This window comes from Acomys russatus, chromosome 23 (genome assembly GCF_903995435.1).
Source record: "Acomys russatus chromosome 23, mAcoRus1.1, whole genome shotgun sequence".
Lineage (NCBI taxonomy): Eukaryota > Metazoa > Chordata > Mammalia > Rodentia > Muridae > Acomys > Acomys russatus.
Genome location: NC_067159.1, coordinates 5,571,064 through 5,591,162, shown reverse-complemented (window position 1 = coordinate 5,591,162; position 20,099 = coordinate 5,571,064). Strand labels below are relative to the sequence as shown.

The window sequence follows — 20,099 nt, the reverse complement described above, 5'->3', positions numbered from 1 at the left end:
GTAGTCTCTATCCACAGGCTGGATGCTGATGTGGGGGCTGTGTAGTCTCTATCTACAGGCTGGATGCTGATGTGGGGGCTGTGTAGTCTCTATCCACAGGCCGGATGCTGATGTGGGGGCTGTGTAGTCTCTATCTACAGGCTGGGTGCTGATGTGGGGGCTGTGTAGTCTCTATCTACAGGCTGGATGCTGATGTGGGGGCTGTGTAGTCTCTATCTACAGGCTGGATGCTGATGTGGGGGCTGTGTAGTCTCTATCCACAGGCTGGATGCTGATGTGGGGGCTGTGTAGTCTCTATCCTCAGGCCGGATGCTGATGTGGGGGCTGTGTAGTCTCTATCCACAGGCTGGATGCTGATGTGGGGGCTGTGTAGTCTCTATCTACAGGCCGGATGCTGATGTGGGGGCTGTGTAGTCTCTATCTACAGGCTGGGTGCTGATGTGGGGGCTGTGTAGTCTCTATCTACAGGCCGGATGCTGATGTGGGGGCTGTGTAGTCTCTATCTACAGGCTGGATGCTGATGTGGGGCTGTGTAGTCTCTATCCACAGGCCGGATGCTGATGTGGGGGCTGTGTAGTCTCTATCCTCAGGCTGGATGCTGATGTGGGGGCTGTGTAGTCTCTATCCACAGGCTGGATGCTGATGTGGGGGCTGTGTAGTCTCTATCCACAGGCTGGATGCTGATGTGGGGGCTGTGTAGTCTCTATCTACAGGCCGGATGCTGATGTGGGGGCTGTGTAGTCTCTATCCACAGGCTGGATGCTGATGTGGGGGCTGTGTAGTCTCTATCCTCAGGCCGGATGCTGATGTGGGGGCTGTGTAGTCTCTATCCACAGGCCGGATGCTGATGTGGGGGCTGTGTAGTCTCTATCCACAGGCTGGATCTGGGCAAAGAGATGGCTGAAGGCCTGGGTATAATAACAACAGCAAGAGCAGCAGAGAAGCTCTTTGTTGAGGCTGGTGTGCTGTGTAATTGTTTCATAAGCATCGTTGTCCTTCATTGTCAACACGGTATTATGATCCCCATCTTACAGACGGTGTAGCCGAGTCTTACCCCACTAAGAAACATCAAGTCACGTTTGCAACGCGGATGCCAACCTTCTACAATCCTTGTTTGGGGATTCTTCCTGCCCCATTCATTTTTTTTTTTTCAACCTAAAGAATATTTCCAGCTCTAAAGTATTTCCAGGAGTTGCTGACTGACGTCTGCATTTCATTTTCCAGGATTTTATGAAATTAATTGAGGATGGCAGCCTTCATTGAACAGCTTTTGTGCGCCAGGTACCAGGCTGAGTGTTATATGACCTCTCCCCCTTACTCGTTTTTTAAGGAGAGCAATGTGGTTAATCCACTTCCATGGCTCAGGAAATGAGAGTCAAAGAGTTTATATAATTCATTTAATGTTGCGCAGGAAAAGAAAAAAAAGGGAGAGACTACTACCGGCCTGCTGGCTGCCCTGTCAGTGAGTGGCTTGTGCCCTTTTCTAATGGTGAGAGCGTGATGGCTGCTCATAGCATTTGCCCCTGGAGTAGGTTTAGCTCTGAGCCTTTAACAGCCACATTAGTTCTTAGCATGAGTGGAGGCTCAGAGGTTGCCATTGATGGAGAAGTTTGAGAACACCGAGCCTATATACAGCAAGAAAGAGAGCACCCGACAGGACAAGCTGGCAGGTGGGTTCTTATGAATGAGAAGGCAGGGATCAGTGGTGGGGGGTGGGGCTCCTGAGCCTGGGTGACAGACAGCCTCATTGCCCCAGCAAGGCACCCAGTACCCAGGCAACTATGAGACCATGTCTGCGGGGAAAAATTCATATTTCTATGGACTGAGTCAGGACTAAATTAGACATGAGTCTTCCAACACATCTGAATTTCATCGCCATTATATCACTCTTTGGACCTTGTAAATTTTCATAATACTATTTTGGGTAGGTTGGAGTAAGCCGTCTCCAGCTGAGGTGTGTTACTTTAAATCTACATTAACAGACCAATAAAACAAGGTGTTGGCCCGCTAATTCCATACAGTCATCGCCGCAGAAGCATCCAGGCAGGAAAATGAGCCAGTCATGGGTACATGTCCTGAGGTGGCCCTGCAAGCACGGACCCTGACCACACGATTTCTTGGGCACGCTTTGTGGATGGTTGGTATATCTGCCGATCCCAGGATCTGTATTCTTTAGAATTTCAGGCCTTGCATATGTGAGCTTGATCTAGTCCTTTACAACTTCCCCTTCCTCAAGGAGCTGATCTGGGTGGCGAGGGAGGCTTCTGACCTGTCATTCGTAAGGGCCACCTGCCCCCTTCTGCCCCGCCCTGCCCCACCCCCGCACATTGTGTTATTGTCACTGTTGAGGACAGTTGCACTGAAGCTCAAGTGCTGGACAATGGGTCCAAGCATTTGCAACTTTTTTTTCATGTAATTATACCTGGTGCTACTAACCCGGGAGGAGGCCAGTGTGACTGCACAGGGCAGCTCTCTGCCTGGAGCCTTCTCCTCATCTGTCTCAGCATCAACTCCCATCCCCTCCGTTTGACCACTTGAAGACAGGTATCAGAAGCACTTCCACCCCTCCCATGTTCCTGCAATAACGGACTCTTTCCTTAAGACACACGCAATTTGCTGGGCCCTCCTTTCCCTCTACCCTACCCACCCAGATTGTCCCTGTTGGCTCGGACTTGCCCCCACCCACTCTTTCCAGAGTCTTCTCTCCGATGGTGTCTGGAACCCTCAACCTCCAGTTTGGCTCTCTGACCTTTTAAAGATTCAAGTCTACAGCTGTCTCTAACGTATAAGAGAGCTACCCACAGGCACATAGGTATCTGAGGGGAGATGGTTGTCAAGTCTTGTTCCATTTTAGAGAATCACAGGTAGAGGGGAAGGTGGTGACCCAAGGACTCTCACTGCAGCCCATGGCCTCCTCATCAAACTGCTGAAGACCACTAAGAAATAACTGATACATGCGGCATGGTAGTGGCTTATTTGTTAACTTACTCCTCTGGCAAAAGGCTCTTGAGGACCTACTATGGGATGAACTCCTTGATGGATACAACAAACGTCATGCCCCCATTCTGTAACTCTCTTGGAAGAGTTAGTGAAAGAAGAAAACACGTTCAGACAATACCATGAAACTAACAAAGCAGATGGCAGAAGGAGGTGTCCAGACTTGGTGGAAGTGGAGACAGACTCCTCATGAGAGTGGTTAGTGGGTGACAACTAGGCAGACCTAAGTGATGACAGCTAGTCATGTACAGATGAGTGGGTAGTGAGCCTGTTGGCAGAAACAGCACCTGCCAAGATCCTGAGATGGCTGGACACCATGTGTTAAGTCACAGCACAGTCACTGTGGTTGTGGTGTGGCAGGTAAGGCCAAAGGTGACAAAAGACACTGGGGCCAGTCAATCTGGCTCTTTTAAGGCACCATTTCTCCCCACCAGCATTAATGGCATTTGGAGCCACACCCTTCTTTATTTGGGGGGGAATGTCTTGTGCACTGGTACTGTGGACTGCTCAGCAGCGTCTCTGGTCTTTACCTGCCAGATGCCAGTAGTTATGCCTATTTTGTGAAAGCCCAGAGTGTTTCCAGGCATCATCAAATGTCCCCAGGGGAGGAAAATGAGCTCTAGTGAAGGAGCCCTGCGACATGGTCACGATGAAGACGTGGCTTTGAGACAACGTCATGCAATCCCAAGTGGCTGCCAACTATATAACCAAATATGACCTTGAACTCCTGACTCTATTGCCTCCACCTTCCAAGTTTGGGGATGACAGGTATGCACCAACAATGTGGATGTTATTCTAAGTACAAGGAAAGTGATTGGAGGCTGAGAAAAGCCACCACCTGATTTCCACCTGCAAGGGGATGTGTTGGCTACTTCAGGGTAAAAATGCTCTATCCAGGGGAACAAGAGGGGGGCTACCAGGGATGAGCAGCAATGGTGGCTCAGACTAAATTGGCAGCAGTGGTGGCAAGAGGTGGCTAGACTAGGAAGGCGATGCCAGCAAGATTTACTGGTTATTTGGATAGAAATAGCAAGGGGCAGGGGCGGTGGCTGGAGAGATGGCTCAGCAGTTAAGAGCACTGATGGCTCTTCCAGAGGTCATGAGTTCAATTCCCAGCAATCACATGGTGGCTCACAACCATCTATAATGTGATCTGATGCCCTCCTCTGGCCTGCAGATGTACATGCAGGCAGAGCACTGTGTACGTAATAAATAAATAAATCTTTAAGAAAAAATAAAAAAATAGCAAGAGGGAAAGTAGAATTCGAGAACAATTTCTAGATTATTCTGTGGGAATAAAATAAGAGTAGGAGAGTGGCTTGGGAGGGCCAAAATTCTAAATTTGAGATGTCCTTTAGCTAACCATGTGATCCTGCCTGTGGAACAGTAAAGCCCAGGGGAGAGGTGCAGAACAGAAACAGACATCCAGGAACTTTAGTCCTGTTAATGATGGGCAGGATGACATCAGCCCGGAAGAGAATGATCTGGAAAATTAACAAGGATCCTTAACCAAGCTCCAGGGACTCTCATTTAGAGGTCAGGAGGAGACAGAGAAGGCAGAAAAGGACACACAGGAAGATATCATGAAGGACAAGGGACAATAGGAGCGTTTCCTGTCCTAGGTGATCCTGATACCATGGTCACATGTGCCTTGAGACATTCTCAGCCAGGCTACCAGGTACTCAGGAATCACTCATCTTTGTTGTGCAGTTCTGTCACACCACTGTAACGCACAGTACCCATGCTGCAGACCAGCAGATGAGTGACAGTTGCCTCTCTCAGTCCTTATGTAAAGAAGTGTGTGCTAGCAGTCTCATTTATATGCGGGGACACTGACAAGCAGGCAGCTACAGCAATGTGTGTCCATCATGGGCGTCTCAAGCCCTACCCCTGGGACTAGAACCTGGAGACTCTGCTCCCTTCTTCAGAGCCCTTGAACACTGCCTCCCACGGGGCCTGCTTACCACTTAGCTCCAATCAAACACTGTCAGAACACCCCACTACGTCCCAGGCCTCTGAAGGTGCTTCCACACCTGCTCTTGCTCTTGAGATGGACCATCTGGGACCAGGGACTGCCAAGGCCTCTCAGGCAGCCACTAGCAGCATTAGCCTATACTGGAGTCCCATTCTTTCAATGCAGGCCTTCACTTCCGGCCTCTGTGTCTACAGCTCGGCCGCGTTGTACATCCACAGTGAGTGTGAGGCCCTGGGACCGTCGGAAAATATTATTATCTTCATCTCGCGGATTAGGCTTAGAGGTGTTCTGTGACTTATTTGCCCAACTTAAATGGTATGTGATAAGGATACAAGGTTTTTCTGAATACGTGGTATTCTCCCATCTCTTAAATTGCCACTAAACTCAGATTTATAGCTGGGTTTTTCTTTCCCAACTCACAGGTAGGTTTTCTGGATTTTCTCCATCATCAATATTGCTGCTCAAAACTCTACCAGCATATGTAATTCTACAATAGAAAATCATCAACAGAATAAAAATGACGGGAAAGTAAGCATTCTGTCCACTATAGTGATTTAAAATTTCTTTCTTCTCTTTAGTAGAGATACTGTGTAAAGAACTTTTTTGAGACATATTTGCTGCTTTATAGGCTCCATGTTTACTCATACGTCTTGCTTTTTTTGTTGTTGTTGTTGTTTTGTTTTTTAGAAATCAAGGACACTTTAAAAAATAACCTAGCCCTAACATACTTTTGTTTGTTTGTTTGTTTCCAAGATCTGGGGATGCCGACCCATGGGCATGAAACCCAGAGTTGGGGCTTCGGCTTCTGAATTCTTCAAAGGGGGGAACAGAAAGCTTTGCCAAGCATTTGCACCCTTTCTGTGCATGGCTCAGAAACAACACCCTTTGTCGGGAGCCGGTCCGCCATTACAAGATGGCGCTGACTTCCCGTTTCCTGGTTCTTCACGGAGGCCCTTATGGCCAGTGCGCATGCACAAACACGTCACCCTTACATAACCCGCTTACGCAGGCGGTATGCTAATTAGGTATTCTCTAGAGCACCAATCACGAGAAGACACGTCCCTCCACGCCTCCATAGTTCCTATATAAGCCGTGGATTTTACGGGGAGAGGGTCCTTCTCCATCAGTCTGCAGAGAGCTGTACAATAAAATGCTGTCAGAAGAATCCTGAGTTGCCGCGTCTCCTTTATCGGCGAAAGGTGCGCGCGACAAGTGGTGCCGAAACCCGGGAACTGCCCACCCCTGGGTGAAGGAACGACTTGAAGGACCCCCGACTGCTCGTCGGAAGAGGATTCAGAACTGACGGCGTGAGAAGCCTAGGCACTTTTCTGCAAGGTATGATTTCTTTTGTGTGGTACGGTCCGCTCTTGCTGTGTTGCCTTTGTCTTATAAAAGATGAAAGATACAGAGAGACAGTTAGCGAGGGACAAAAGGCTTTGGCCGACCACCAAGGTAGTCTATCAGAAGCAGAAAAGGAAAGAGGTTTAAAGAAAAGGAAGAAACCTCAATCAAAAGGATCCGAATTAAAAGGGAAACTGAAGGAGGGAGAGAAAGAGAAAGCCAGTGGGCTGTATCCCGTCTTAGATGAATTTAAAAATCTTAAAGTAGAATCTTCCGCCTCTGAGGAGATGTCTTCAGAGGACGGGGACTTGGGATCTGATTCAGAGGAGGACGAGTTAGATCCTGAAGAACGAATAGAACTGGACGAGGAGGCTGCTAAATATGAGTCGGAGAGATATGGGGTTGATCCGCCATTCGCCCCTAGGTGTAGACCATCAGCACCTCCTCTAGAGGAAAAGGTGATGTTGATAAAAAATAAAAGGATGACAACGAGACCTAAGACAGCTAGCTCCTTGATTCCAGTGGAAAGATGTAATTGATAACAAATGGAAAGGCCCGGATCCAATATTAATAAGATCCAGGGGAGCTGTTTGTGTTTTTCCACAGGACCAAGAAAATCCAATTTGGGTGCCGGTGCGGCTGACCAGGATAGTGAAGAAGGAAGAGAGCGCCTGGCACCTGGGCGCTTCGACTATATTGGCCATAGCCACCAGCTGTTCCACATTTGTGCGGTGCTGGGCACGCACTTCCAGCTGGAGGCAGTGCTGGTTGATATGGGCTCCCGCAGAGCCTGGCTGGCCACACAGGAACCCACCCTGGTGGGGATGGGGTCATTTGGCCTTATGTTGGCGGCGGGACTAGTTTTCTGTCTTTGGTTGCTCTGCAAATTTAAAAGACAACAACAACGTGACAGAGTTGTGCTTGCGCAGGCTATGCTTGCTGTGGAACAAGGAGCATCTCCCCAGATTTGGCTTAACATGCTCAAACACTGAGACACTATCTTGGTTCTAGCATTCCTGACGGGCACAGGTTCCCATTGCACCAGGATGCTACAGGATAGACCTGTGCACCTCCCAGGGCTCGAGTTCCCATTGCACGGGGCTTCAGGTGTACAGGGTCTCCGTCCATGTGCCTTCCTTGATCGCTCCCTGCTGATGAAGTGGAGGGCTGGATCGGTAATTTCATGGCATTCGTTTGGCATTTTAATTTGAAATTTAAGGGGGAGATGTCGGGAGCCGGTCCGCCATTACAAGATGGCGCTGACTTCCCGTTTCCTGGTTCTTCACGGAGGCCCTTATGGCCAGTGCGCATGCACAAACACGTCACCCTTACATAACCCGCTTACGCAGGCGGTATGCTAATTAGGTATTCTCTAGAGCACCAATCACGAGAAGACACGTCCCTCCACGCCTCCATAGTTCCTATATAAGCCGTGGATTTTACGGGGAGAGGGTCCTTCTCCATCAGTCTGCAGAGAGCTGTACAATAAAATGCTGTCAGAAGAATCCTGAGTTGCCGCGTCTCCTTTATCGGCGAAAGGTGCGCGCGACAACCCTTGAATACAGATCAAAAAGAAAGGTAATTTGCTTCACTCTCAGTGGCTTGTCACTTCTGGGACAAGTGATTCCATTTGTCATTGCAAGTTATAGAAAAGGCAGAACTATACTCCCCCAGGCTCCTTGCGAGCACAGAAAAAGTCAGCCAGCATTCGCTTTTCCTAAAGTCCAGGTGCAGCAGCAAGGAACAAACTCATCTCTACCCGCCTTTTTTTTTTGTGTGGGGGGGTCTCCCTCCACTCCAGCTCCCAGGTGCTTGGCTCAGGACTGTCCACCTGCTGAGGGTGCCTCTGGGTCTGAGACAAGGGTCTCTCTTCTGTTATGAGTATCACTTGAAATGTGTCCCAGCTCGCGCCATTAGTTTTGTGGGGACGGGTGTGAGTGGTGAGAAGAGGGGTGCTCTGAAGAAAGAAGAATCGCCCCTAGCACCAGCTCCATTTCCTTCCTCCTGGCTGCCTCATCTTTCTGCAACCTCAAACAGCTTGGAAGGAGTCAGTGTCTGGTCTGGGCAGGAATTCAACCTTTGAGGAGACGTCACAAATAATCCTCTGAGTATTCATGGTGAAAACAGTGCCTACAGGAAGGGCATTTTACTAGCAGAGCTGGATTGAGCCCCAGGGAAGCTAGGAGCTAGAGCTGAAGAAGGGGAGCAAGGATTCTACACACAGAGAGCCCTAGCAGTCTGTCAGCACTGATCTACCCCCCAGGGCCACATCTGCCAGGCTCTCAAGGAAATTAGGACAGTCACCTTCTTGGCTCAAGAGTCCCCGTTACAGTGGAGGTCACTCTCTCCTGTGCCCTCCACTGGGAACCTGAGTAGCCCAGGTCAAGGGCCAACTGCTGGTCTGGCTGAAGGTGAGGTTGGCGTTAGTCTTACCTGAAGGTGCCACCTCTGGTGTCCACACTAACCTTCCAGCTGCTCCTACTGGGAGAGAAAACTTAAACTTTCCAAGTGGGTCAAGAGAAAAATCTTCAGTCCTCTGCTCTGGGCAGGAAATTCTTTAGAAATTTGACAACTATCAAACTACCAACATTGCAATGGTGTTTCAGGCCTGTATATATATACGTGTGAGTGTGTGTGTGTAATTTAAAAATATATTTTGTATATATTAAATATATTTTATATGTTAAATACAAATATTTGAGAGAGAGAGAGAGAGAGAGAGAGAGAGAGAGAGAGAGAGAGAGAGAGAGAGAGAGAGAGAGAGATCCAAAGTCACTGTACTCACACCATGACCAAAGCTTTTATCCCAGTGACAGGACTGAAAAGGGCCACAGCATTACCAGTGACAGAGACAGACGCCTTTTGTCTCTTGCACGATCACTGTCATGTTCACATTTAGGGACCAGTCCAAGGAAGATGGCTCTGCACATGTGAAACGGGCAGAGGGGGAGGAAGTGAAGCCAAAGACCATATGATCACTAGGTTTGCCAAGAAAACATGCAAACCTCGGGGATAAAAACCTCACCACCGCTTTGATGAAGATGAGTCCTCAGAAGGCAAAAGGCAAAGAAAAAAATAGAAGGTGTGGTGGGGAGAAAGAGGGATGAGGAGGAGAGGAATGGGAAAGAGAGGCTGGGTGCTGAGCTACAGGAGCCCCGACTTGTCAAGGGGACGGCACTGGCTTTTGTCACCTCATTTTTGCAGCATCTCTGTGATGGGGCAACTAGTCCACCTTATAAGACCGTACAGTGAGAAATCGCAAAGCTCAGACTGAACCCCGGAGCTGTCTGGTTTTAGAGTTCCACCCTTTTCTGTGACACTATAACACTCAGTCTTCTATACCAGTAGCTTTCAAAGATTTTTCTTTCTTTCTTTCTTTCTTTTTTTTAAAGAAAAAATAAAACTCATAAATAGAAGATACTTTCCATTATGAGCCAATCTGAACACTTTCACATGTACAGGAACCATCAGTGGAAAACAAGGCTTCACTGCTACTTCCAATGTGTATTGGTCTTTAAATCTTTTACCCAGATCTATCTCTCCCTCCTTGCCTTCCTCTCTCTCTCTCTTTCCCTTTCTTCTCTCCTCCTGCCTTCCTCTTATGTCCCTCCCTTCCCTTCACATTAATGAGAATGGTGGTATTCAATTTATCTCCTAGACTGCTAACGGGTCTCACTCTGTATTTTGAAAGAAGTTCTTCCTCCCCCACGCAGGTGATCTGAACTGTCTCTCTCGGCCTTCTGCTGTTCTGGGAGGGTGTGGGCCATGCTTCGCACTGAGGCACACTGCTAATTGTGTTCTCTGAGCATCACTCTGCCAAGGGGACATCATTAATAAAATATCTCAGAAATTAGAACTATCTGACAAAGAGCCACTGCTTGGAAAAGAGTCAGCCCAGGAAACCATCCAGGGGACACAACTGCTGATTGCAGGCTCCAGCGGGTGATATTTTAGGCAGTTGGTGCATGCTTTTCTGCAAAAGAGACTATTTCCTCTGCTTTCAGAAACTAAAGAACTTGTCTGCTCATCAGGCCACGTGTGGTCACCACCTAACAATAAGCGCTAGGGACAAGAGAATGCCAGGGCTTGTGGCACTCTGTCTCTGGCAGCAAGACTACAGTTGTCTCTCTCAATTCTTAGGATCTGGAACTGTGCTGTTATGGGGGGGGTGCCTCCCATCCTGGCTTTAGATTTGGAGATGATTCTGACTGATAGTGAGGGGCAGTGGCTGAGTTGGCTGGATCAGATTAGGTAATGGAAAGTGAAGTCCAGGTCAGGTGTGGCTGAGTGAGAGTCAATCCTGATGAGCTGGAGACTGGTGACTTCACTTAAGAAATGTGCTCAGTAATTGAGAAAACATGTTCCTGTGATGTCTTCACACAAAAATCCATATTTGCGATTTTTTTTATTCCTAAGAATTCCTTGAATATTTGCTGTGCATGTCCGTACAGACTCCCAAGCACAACTTCTAACTTAGTACACTATATATATTTTTTTTCCCCTGTGGTGGTCTGGCTTTTAAAGGGTAGGATTCTAATGATGGGCATTGGGCAAGCATCCACAGGCCCTGGAGGGAAACAGGAAAGGGCAAGAGAGCCTATACCTCTTGTGCTTTTAGGGGCAGACAAGGCAGGGCAGTCTGGGTCTCCGAAAAGCAGCGGGCTGTATGCTGGATTCTGTGAGGGGCCCTGAGGAGCCAAGCCAGCCTCTTCTTAGAGCCACCCTCAGCTTCCAACAGCTGCCCCTCACCCCCCAACACCAGCAGCAAAGCTCCCCAGGCTTTGTAAGAAAGTGTTTCTCAGAAGTTTCTCTTACTGTCCTGCCTGCCCGCTATGGCTAGTGCTCTGATCCCTTTGCACAGATGAGGGGACTGGGGTTAAGTAACATGGTCATAGAACTCATGGAAGCAGGAACAATAAAAAAACCCATTTTGGTGGATTTCATGCCTGGACTTCCATAAAACCCCTCACTCCCCACTCCCCACCCCCACCCCCATCCAGCTTTCCTGGCATCTCCTGGCCCTTCACTTTTCTTCCTTTTGGAGCTTATGACCACAGAATTTAAATCTAATTCTTCAGGTGATTGTTACTACGCCAAAGGTGAAAGTTTAGATCAAAAGATAAAAGAGCCTTCTCATGGATTTTGCTTGAGCCACTGGGATTTATTTTATCCCTCCCCCCAAAGACTTGTGTTTTGAACAGTAAAGTCCCACCCCTAGATTCATGCATTAGAATGCTTGGTCTTTTAAGCATTTAAGTTTGAGACTTGATGAAACTGTTATAGACTATGGGGACTTTTGAAATGGACTGAATGCTTTTCTGCACTGTTATGGCTGCAAGCCCATGGGGGCCAGGGAGCAGAATATGATGGTTTGAATAGGAATAACTTCCTCAGACCCAGAGGGAAATGGTACTGCTAGAAGGTGTGGCCTTGTTGAAGGAAGTGTGTCACTGTGGGGATGGGCTTGGAGGTCTCCTATTCTCAAGCTCCGCCCAGTGTGGATCACAGTCTCCTTCTGCTGCCTGCAGATCAAGATGTAGAACTCTCAGCTCCCTCTCCAGCACCATGCCTGCCTGCATGCTGCCATGCTTCCCGCCATGATGATACTGGGCTAAACCTCTGAACTGTGAGTCAACCCCAGTTAAATGCTTTCCTTTATATGAATTGACAAGGTCATGGTGTCTCTTCACAGCAATAAAACCCTAAGACAACTGGAGACTGAACCTAGGGCCTTATAACAGCCTGTCTCTAACCTCTAACCCTCCTACTAGACTTCATTTTGAGGCAAGTTTTCACTAGGTTGCCCAGGCTGGCCTTGAATTCACTCTGTAGCCCAGGCTGGCCTTGAGTCTTTGGTCCTAGTGTTTCAGCCTACAAATTGGTGAAATGACAGGCTTGTGTCACCAGGCCCAGTATAGTAGTTTGAATGAGAAAGTCCCCCACAGGCTCAGCTATTTGTTTACTTGGTCCCCAGTTGGTGGCGCTGTTTGGATCAGTTTAGGAAGCATGGCCTTGCTTGAAGAAATATGTCACTATGGATGGGTGTTGAGGGGCTAAGAGCCACATGATAATCCCAGTCACTCTTATGGCTTCCTGCTTGCTCTTGGGGATGGACCTCTCAGCTGCTCTCAGCGGCCTGTTGCCTGCTGCCACAATTCCCTATTGTGATGGACTCTTATCCCTCTGGAACCATAAGTCAAATAAACTCTTCTTTCTACAAGTTACCTTGATCATGGTGTTTTATCACAGCAACAGGAAGGTACCAACTACAGCAGACTTCAGGGGGAAACATTTTGACAAAGAGGAAATAATGCCCTCAAACTCAAAGTTTTGGTTACTCTTGAACACTTGCGAATTTTGGCTTCGTTGGACCTACAGTCCTTTTAACTTTGCACATTTCCTAGTTCTTTGTGGCCTGACTCCTATGTATGACCTTGCGAGCTTCAGGAACAAGTTTTCTTTTGATTTGCCAGCAAGCTCCTTGTTACAGAATTATGATTGTATTTGTCATGCGTCCCCCACAGCTCTCTGCTGCCAGGAACACGTTAGCAAAGAGGCCAGTTGAGAGAATGACATCAAATGGTAACTGTGGAGGTGGCAGCTGTGTACCCTGGCCTACATCGGGAGCACATGCCCAGCTGCCACACTCTCCTTCTTCTTGCAAATGTGACAAGATATTTACTCTCTTAAACATGCAGGGGGGTTGTTATGCAGCAAAGGGAACCAAGACACTCCTAAAACTGCCAGAAAACATGGTGATCATCAAGGAAGGCCTGATTTCAAGAGAACTGTCTAACATTTTCTGTCAGCAAAGTCTGAGGAGAATTTTGGCCCGAAAAGAAAACTCCAGACAAATACCTGTCAGCCTCTTTTTGCCTGGATATGATGAGGAAGACAGATGTGTAAATTCCATCAAAAGAGTTCTTGCCCTCAACGTAGCAGAAGTGCAAAAGCAAGGCTGTTCTACTAAAAATGAAGGCACCCAAAGAGAGGTCAGTCTCCCCAGAGCTCAGACTCTCTTCACCCCCCACATGGAGAAAGCGCTTTAGGGGAGGAAGCTCCTATTGGCTTCATGCCTATGCTTGGTGTTTCACACCTATCTTGTGCTGGGTTCTTTGGTGTTTCAGCCACACTAACTTGTCAGGGTGCATCAGCCAGACCACAGTGATGTGAATGTGGGCTTCGTGCACAGGGGAGGAAACTGGGCCTTTGAGTCTCTGCTCTCCATTGAGTGCTTCCTTTTTCCCTGATTAATTAGCTGAGCATCTTTTAGGCAATAAGAAGCTAGTATGACTTCTCTCTTCTTTAAGTGGGTATATATACATATATATATATACATACACACACACACACACACACACACACACACACACACACACACACATATATATATATAGAGAGAGAGAGTTAAAGTTTGGGGGGTTGGACTCATGATCAGAATGCAGAAGGAAGCTGTCCTTCTTGGCGGCATCTCCCACTTGCCACAGAGGAGTTAACACATGGTGAATCACAACGGTGAGGCAGTACCTCTGTCTGCCGACCTCCAAGCTGGGTCGACTCAGATCCAAAAAATGGGGTATCATCTCACCAGACTGAGCAGGGAAGAGTTGCACATCACCTCATGAGTCACGATGGTTGTAAACCGCAGAGCTGCCTGCAAAACCTCAGGACCGATGTCACACTTCCCCCTTCTCTATGGTGGGCAGTGGCCGCGTTCTTGCCTCCACCAGGAGGGACTGTTTCCCCTGGGCTTCCTTGGGGACAGCACATAGAGAAGCCAACCCTCACTACTGAAGGAACAGCCAAAGGAAACAGGAAAAGTCGCCCGCGGCCGTGCACTAACGTTCTCTCCCACCTCATTGACTTAGGGGTGAACGGCGAGTATGTGTTCCTATGATATCCTCCAAGAGAGCAAATAGCTTGTGGTTACTTGGAAACTATTCCAGTATCAGTGGGTTGTAACTGCGCAGCATGGGATAGTTTCTGTGCCAAACTTGGGCTGTGCATTCCAGGCAACTGCAGAGCCAGAGTCAGCCACTCGTCGGGGCTGCACCTGCAAGAGCCACCCAGGCCGTGCCAGAGCCTCTCAAGCTGCTAGACTACTGATGAGTTTTCACAGAAGCCCTGAGTATCTGATGCTGACTCACACCCCTACCAATAAAAAGACTTGCTGCACGTGCAAAAGGTTTGCCAACGTCTTGGGCAATTCGGAAAGCATTGTGGCTAGCCCTACCTGACAGATTTTGTCACCAGATCAGCCTCATTTGTAATCCCTTCAAATCTCCCCCACCCACCCCGTGTGTGTGTGTGTGTGTGTGTGTGTGTTGTGTGCGTGTGCTGCAAGTGTGTGAGCACACACACATATGCATGTACTTGTGTAATGTCAGGTGTTTTCCTCTTGCGTCTTTACCTTATTTATTTATTTTTTAACAAAGTGTCTCACTGAATCTGGAGGCCACCTATTGGGCTAGGCTAACAAGGATCCAAGGATGCTCTCGTTTCTGCCTCCCTGGTGCTAGAACTGTAGGCTCATGTCACCAAACCTGGCTTTTTAGATTGGAGGTGGAGATTTGAACTTCGGTTCTCATGCTTGCGAAACCAGCACCTGATCAACCGAACCATCCATCCTCCTGGTTCTTCTCCTTTCTCTTCTGTCCTTTGATCTCATTGAGAATGGACTCTGAAATCTAGGCGACCCTTACATTAATTTTCTCTTCTATTTCTACCAACTTTGGGATAAGTAGCAAATGTGTGTTCCAGTACATCCTACAGAGACATTCTTTTTATGCACTATAAATAAGGAAGAGGTTTGCTGCTGCTGCTGTTGTTGTTGTTGTCGTCTGTTTTTTGTCCCATAGTGAAACAACCTTGGGGCAGAAGTGAGGATAAGGTGAGCTGTTGTATTTGAGACGGTCGCGCGGTGCATAGAAGGCAGCATCCTTTCCATGCAGCGCCACTAGCTTGTTCTCACGTCTCCTTACACCTTGGCTAGTTGTATTAATTTGATATCAACATGTGCTCATGCGGTATTAAGTGCTGTCAGTGCCAGGGGTGATGGGATGAGGCTCCCTGCTTTAGGGAGGGCACCTCCTGCTGTCAAAGGATAATCCCATCAACAAGGAAGGGAGGGCTTTCTTCTGGTGCTGGGGACTCCCCAGCAGGCAGTCGGCCTGTGCTTTCCACAGTTTAAGAATAAAGAGGAAGTTGCCATGTTCTGATAGCCCCTGTTTGCCCCCATTTTTTCTGCTTCTCTTTTTCCTGTGAGTCCTTTGCAGTGAAATTCCAGTCACAGAAGACAGAGGGTGACGCCTGGCAGGATCCCAACCCTGAGGTCCCTCCGGAGGGAGGGAGGCACAGTGATATGCTGATGCCCATAGCACAAAGGCTAGAGCTTCTAACGTCCCAGGTCTATGTCTCAACAGAAGGAACAATGACCTTTATCAGTCATTCCCAAGGGAACTCTTTAACAGGAAGCGCTGGTTACACATGGAGTCAAGCCCATTGGCCACCATGACCTCTGGCATTTAGTAGGTAATACAGGGACACTGGGGCTTCCTGTGTGAGTAAAGTGGCCACACTTAACCACGAATTGCCCTGATGTGTCAACGGCTCCATTGACAAATGGTCCCATGCACTACACTACTCAGATTCTGTGAGGTCAATGACTAGCTCGCAGTCACAGGCTGCCGCCGCCTTTCCTTTCTTAGGACTGAGAAACCACCACTGGAAGATCACTCACAACACAGGAGAAAGCAATCTCCACTTTTCAATTTGATTCTCCCTGTGTCACAGTCCAAGGCCAAGGCAGGTCTACAAAAATTCCCCCCAAAATGTTATGTAGTCCACAGATGAGCAAAGAAAAACATGACACCCCCAAGCAGCTATCTTCCATGGTGAGAGCTCTCACTTTTCCAGTCCTGTCTAAACTTTGTGACTGAAGGTCTATTCCCTTTAGCTCCAATAGGAATACCTCCACATCATGCACACCCTGTTGGAAAGGCAGTGATCCCAAAGCCACAGTTCCTGTATTCTGAACATCGGTCTCAGAGTCACCTTAGTGTCACTAGTTAGAATAAGGAATCCTAGCCCCACTGTCAAGAAGCAAACATCCCAGCAAAGGCTTGGGAAGGGTCCGCCTTTACCCTTTGTTTGTCTGGCTGACGTCACAAATGGAGCAACAGGAATCCCCGAATCCCCTTGCAGGAGTTAATCTTAGAATTGGCTAAGCTTGAGAGCAGTACTATTTAAGGTCAGAAGCACCAGTCAAAGAGAGAAGAGACACCTTTTTGGCAACACAGGTCCGTTGCTCCTCAGACAACCAGAGACTTTGTCCACACCCTCAGGAAGCCTTCTACTTCCTGACAATGGAAGGCCTGCTCCAGATACTGAGGTGCCTGGAAGTTCTTATTAGGAGAAGGCAAACGGCCAGGTGCCTGGCTCAGTCTGTTGCTGCTGTGTGGGGTGTAGGCACAACTTGCTTGCAGGCCTAGCCAAGAAGAGCAGTGGCTGCATTTGCTGCAGCTCTGAGGCCCTGTGCTCCACAAGTGAGCAGCTGTCATGTTCAGCGCTCGTTTAGAAGTGTGTGATTTTCTCATCAGCTGAAGCTCAGTAAGGAAGAGAAACTTCCCTGGGGCTCCAGCCCTGCCCTGCCCTGCCTGTCTGAGTGCTGATGTTGGCAGCTGGGGCCCCCTTTCTGGTCCGGGCACAGAGTTCTCCCTGGAGGAGAATGGAGTGTGGCTGGCGCCTCATCCCAACCTCTCACTGCCCTCGGAGCATGGGGGTTGTAAGGTGGGTGAGGGGAGAAAAAAAAAAAAAAAAACAACAACAACAACGAAAGCCCATTCCTTGCTAAAGGTTAAAAGTACAGAATTGAGAGTCACCAGCATTGGGGTGATTGTCCTGAATAAACCGTCCTCCTCCAAACTTTCTGATGGGCCTGGGCTGCAGGTGGCTATCCAGGTATGACAGTGACTTTGGCTGCCTGTAAACCCTGAGCCACTCCTATAGCTCTGTTAAATCATGTGTCCCATGTCCCTTGCTGCAGTGACATTTTCTCTTGGAGGCTTTTCTCTCTCTCCCTCCCTCTCTCTGTCTCTCTCTCTCTGTCTCTCTCTCTGTCTCTCTCTCTCTCTGTTTCTCTCTCTCCCCCTTTCCCTCTCCTTCTCTTTTTCTTCACCTGCCTAAAATCTTGGGGAAATGATGAGGGAAGGTACGGAAGAATGTGCCTTTAACTCCATCCTCCTTTAAGCACCCAGCCCAAGGAACCACTGAGTCTTCTGCACATCAGTACCAGCCACGCTGGTCTCATCCCACAGGCCATGCTCTCCTCCAGCTGTTTGTCCCCTGTCAACCTCTGGGAATACTATCTGTGATGAATTAGCATTCAGGTGGCCAGGCTGACTGACACAGGGCTTACTCAGCAGATGAAACTCTCCAGGCTGAATGTGGCCTGTGACTCTGCAGAGAGGGAAAGTTTCCTTTGGGAGGGAGCTGGAAGCCTAGTCAAGAAAAGTGGCAGGGGCCAACTGTGCTGCCCTCTGTTCTCCCTGGGGAGCCTGGGATGAAGTCATTGGTGGGCCCTCCATGGCTAGTTCTGAGCTTGCAAACTCCGGCTGGCCATGCCTATGCGGAGAGTGCATTGGCATGGCAGAAGGGTGGAGGCAGGGCTTCACCTGAGCTCCTGTGACAGACTCGGCAAAGGCATCCAGGAGAGCAGTATTTTGGTTTGCAGCTGGGAACGTGCGCGGAGTTTTCCTTAATACCCACAGCACCCAAAACACTTTGCTATAATACACTTTAATGCACGAAACACCCATAAATTATCCTTCAAACTGCTACAACTTCCAACCTGGAACAACTTGGAAAAACCAGCTTAGCAAGCAGGCTCTTCTTTAATCTCTGAAGTAAACCTGCCGAGAAAGGTCAAGCCAAAAACCACCTTCCGTAAGAATCTCAGAAAGTTTTTTTTTTTTTTTTAAAACCAAGAGCATTGTAATCAAACGGAGCTAACCAAGCCGCGTGTTTAAGTTGGCTTCAAGTTGCAACACCCTGACCCCACAGTCCTCTCTCTCCCTCCCCTGCAGCCTAGCTGCCTGAACCCAAGCGACCCCGCTGCCCTTCCCAATTCCCGGTGCCAGCCTCTGCCACACCTGGCAGCAGACATCAGAATGTACTGGGTGACCCAAGCAGCAGGGTTATGCCTTGAGATGCCCAGCAGGCCCCACAGAGAACCCTGGTGCCCCTGACCTCGGCACTTGGAGCCCAGGCTTCCTGAATCAATCCTTAGCATTCACAATCTTAGATCCTGAGCCCTACGACAAGTATCGAGTCTAGTGCGTCTTGGGCGACTGGTCCTCTTACCTAGGGGCAGCGTGGCACTGTGGAGACTCTGCACACTCCCGAGCCAGCGGGATTGTGCACTCGCCCTCCAGTGCGCGGGCTACTGCTCCGCCACCCCAGCGCGCTTGCAGCGCGCGCATCCCTCACCCCAGGCTCTCTTGAGCGCTGTCCCCTTCTGGCCCAAGAGCTCAGACAAGGCAATGTAGCTTCTGCAGGCGCCAGTGTTGACTTTGGGACTTCTGGTCATCCTGGGACAGGAATTTCACGACCCGAGAGACCCTCACTCCCTTAGCCTCCCTTGCCTGTCCACGATCTCCCGTTCCTACATCCACTCCGGACACTTCTTTCAAGGCTGCGTTTCAACCCACGAAGATCTCGCCACACAGAGATCCAAGCACACCATTCCAGGGAGCCCAGCAACCCCGGCCCGCCGCCCCGCGCTGCACCCCATCGGGGCTCGGCTCAGCGCAGCCTGACTCACCGATGCGTTCCCCTCAGGCTCCAGGCGCTCTCTGCTGTGCTGGAGCGCAGAGCTGCTGTAACAGGCTTTCCGAATGCTTAGCCCCTCCTCCAGGCTCGAGTCACACCCTCTCCAAATCCTGCCCCCCCCCCACCCATCCGACCCCTCCCTCTCTGGCCAACCCCAATCCCAGCCCCGCACCTGCTGTGATTGGACCCAAAGGGTCCTGGCTGTAAGGGGTCCTGCCGACAAGGGCTGGATAGCTTCAGCAGGGCTGGTGGGACCTAGCCAGGCAAAGACAGGCAGAAGAGTCAAACCTCCTGAGGTCAAATGAAAGTGGAAGGGGCTGGTGAGGAGTGTCAGAGGCAGAAAGAGATTTTCTAGGGCACTAGGCAGGGTAGCTGGTCCCAGACACCAATGGGCAATCAGACTGAGCAGGGCCAAGTTGCTTGCCAGAGTTTGAATCCCTTTACCTCCTGCCCCGACTCACTGCCTTACTAGCCTCCTGGGTTGACTTAGGCCTCCTTTGGTGGCCTGGACATCACCATGTGTTCTTCTCACTGCAAATCTGAGAGCTGAAGGGAACGTCCAGGAAGCTCCAGTTGGATTGGCCAGTACCAAGGGATTTCTCTGAAACCGGGCAGAAGCAGAATTAACTAGAATGTCTAGACAGGTGTATCTGCCTGGGGTCTAAGGGAAGAGGGCCTTCGTGTTCAGATACCCTACTTCCACAGCGAGCCTTAAGGCCTGGGATTGCAGGAGGGTCCCAGGACTTCTGGTCCCTTCGATGTTGTGGATGGAATTGTGTCTGTCTGTGCTCTCTACATTTTTTCTAGATCTGGGGTCCTCAGCTTTCACGGGCTTTTAAGAGACAGCGAGCACACACTCAGCAGAAGGCTAAACCTGCTATCACACCTCAGGCCCCATGTCACTTCCCTTTTGCCCCTTTTGTCATACTTAGGTTGGGGTCCCCAGCTGGCCCTCCAG

General features: G+C 49.3%; 1 protein-coding gene across 1 annotated transcript in view; it reads right to left on the bottom strand.

Moving 5' to 3' along the window:
* The window catches only part of Ngf (nerve growth factor), a 57,253-nt gene extending 38,069 nt beyond the window's left edge, over nt 1–19,184 (bottom strand). The window contains exon 1 of the mRNA XM_051165670.1: nt 19,134–19,184. The gene's annotated coding sequence lies outside the window, so the exon portion shown is untranslated. The remainder of the gene's footprint in view (nt 1–19,133) is intronic.
* Nucleotides 19,185–20,099: the final 915 nt, after the last annotated feature.